At 43.8% G+C, this 2,631-nt stretch overlaps 1 long non-coding RNA gene across 1 annotated transcript; it reads left to right on the plus strand.

Annotated features, from left to right (window-relative positions):
* The first annotated feature begins 310 nt into the window (after positions 1 to 310).
* Positions 311 to 1,303, plus strand: LOC117560281. Its single transcript, XR_004571141.1, has 2 exons — positions 311 to 588; positions 961 to 1,303. It is a non-coding gene; the product is annotated as an uncharacterized LOC117560281 (long non-coding RNA).
* The last annotated feature ends 1,328 nt before the right edge of the window (positions 1,304 to 2,631 follow it).

Raw genomic sequence — 2,631 nt, forward strand, 5'->3', positions numbered from 1 at the left:
CAGTGGATGTTTGCTGGAACTACTTGTAAACAGCGTGTTTCCTGACGGACACACACAGCGTGACTCCGGTCAGGTAGAGACCGGTCTCAAGTCAGCACCGCTGCAGACTCGCTGTTTGAGGGCTTGATAGCCCACTCCCCCTCCACACTCGTTGCTTTGGAACAGCCCTCAATATGGTGGACCCTCCGCGTGAACGCGCAAACGGAGGGGTAGGGTGTAGGGGTAGGGTGTAGGGGGTGGTTTGGGATTGGGCCGGAGTGATACGAAACGAGACGAAGGCCCAATCCCAAACCACTCCCTCGACCCTCCCCCTCCGTGACGGAGTGAACTCCGTCTGTAGGCACACTCACAGCTGAATGAAGTTCCCTCCATTAAGGGTTAAGGGTAAAAATACAGCGGCAAGCTTTGGGACGGCCTCCCCTCTCTCCGCAGGAAACGGAAACGGACGTCATGGTGGCCAACTCACATCTCCATCTGTCGGCTGCATTGACCTGCGTTGCTATCCGTCGCCTGTTAGCGGGTGCAATGGCAAGATCCAACAGAAGGCGCAGAAGGTTGAGGCGCATTTTAGCGATGTGCCAGTGGCAGGTAAACATTTCAATATTGCTAATACAACAATTATCTTCACTTTATTTCTTATATAGTAGCCTATGAACTTTGTATGTGTAATACAAATAGATATTTAGATATATTGTGATATACATTCATTTATTCTTTCCTTATAAGCTATACGTGTATATCTGTATAGTGTATGTAGAATTCCAACACAGAGAAATGTTGTCAGTAGTTTATAGAATAAAAAAGGAAAGGTTCATTTGACTTGGTGTGTGTGTGTGTGTGTGTGTGTGTGTGTGTGTGTGTGTGTGTGTGTGTGTGTGTGTGTGTGTGTGTTCAAAGCGCTGGAGGTCAGTCCAAGCTTTGCCCCTGACATCATTGCATGTTGTGCATTTCTGTGCATAGACATGAACGATGTCCTTGAGGATGCTGAAGCCTTCCCCCCTGAAGATGGGGACCAGAGTCCTCCCCCTGCCGCAGCATGTGGACAGGAAAGTCCTGGACACCACCTAAGGAACAGGATTGCTGCACAACTCTCTGCTCCTGTCCAAATGGCACCACACCAGAGAGCACGATTACATCGAATGAACTTTGTTTTTTTTTGGAAAAACGTGGTTGTCTGTTAACTTGTGTTTTTGAAATGATGTGCACACATACCTGATTAATTTTGTTTGTTTTAGTGAGCTCCACTTCTCACTTTAGAGAAAAGAGGTGAAATAAAATAAACCTGTGCACCGTTGATTTCAAACTTGGTTTTCCTGATTTGTCTTTCTGCATAATCCCAAATTGGAGACAAATGTCCTTACCTCTTGGATCATTCAATCACGAGCACAGAGCAAAGGTTCAGAAAATGAACACAGGTCTTCTAATACAATCACTTTTGTTTTTGAGTGAAACTCTGCAAATGGTTTGACATGAGCAATTAAGACTGTAAATGGCATGTATATTTTAATGCCTTATACCTATGAAGCGCACAGACATATCTTTATTTAAAATGCTGATATTCAGGGTTAATCTTCAGACTTTGGAAAAAACACTTTAGTTCCGTGCACAACATTACTTTGTGCAAAACTTTTCCTTCTACATTATGAAACCCACACAGAACAATGTAGCCATCTAACAATCAAGCAAACGCAATGTCACCTTCATCACCCGTCTACCTGTATTTACTATAGAATATTGAAGACATGAAGGACAGTACGTTAAATTAGGTTTATTGTCTTGCAAATAAATAATACAAGCGAACAAAAACAAGTCTTTTAAGTAACATCAATAATCAAAGATAGAAATGGCCAATGGTGGGGGGAAAAAAATAAATCACATTTTGTCGACCATTTTTTCGAACAGGGTTAGAAATTTCTCTGAGTGCTGCATTATTTGTCTGTGGCGTTCGTCCTCTTTTTCTGCCTCGCGTTCTAGGCACTCCAGCACTCCCATAGCACCTTTTCTTTTTTTGGGGGGGTCTGCTGGGTGGTTCCAGCCTCAGACAGTGATGAGGGTGGTGAGGGGTCTGGATCATCAGCCACATTTGGGGGGGGGAAGGAAGAGGAGCAGGAAGCAGCCTCCGGATCGAAGAGGATTGTGGGGTTTGCCAAGGCTGAGGCAACAAGGACAGGAGGACTAATTGAAGGCCTTGCACCTATGGCCTCATCCATGGCCATGAAGAAGGGCCATGTTGCAGGGGTTTCTTCCCCCTGATCAGTCCCTGTTCCAGTCCTTGGCCTTTTAAGTTCCTATTGCAAACAAATGCATGTTAGAAATCTTTGTTCAGCTTTTTCAAAACAAACATGTTTTACAATAACAATACACCATTTACCTTGTATTTCTTTTTTAGGTTCTCCCATTTCTTGGAGGCCTGTTTGTGAGACACATGTTGCCCAAGGTCCAGTACCTTAATGATTGACCTGTTATCATAGAATATTTAAACAATATATATTGGTGTTAAGGCAATGACCCACTGTGCACATTCATTACTTTCATTGCACAAAATATGAATTGAGTGCATAACTCACTCCCATGCTTCTTTGGCAGCATTGCGTTTTTTTGCAAAACAGGTCGTCCTTGTCCATCCTTAAT

Source organism: Gymnodraco acuticeps, unplaced genomic scaffold, assembly GCF_902827175.1.
Source record: "Gymnodraco acuticeps unplaced genomic scaffold, fGymAcu1.1, whole genome shotgun sequence".
Taxonomy (NCBI): Eukaryota; Metazoa; Chordata; class Actinopteri; order Perciformes; family Bathydraconidae; genus Gymnodraco; species Gymnodraco acuticeps.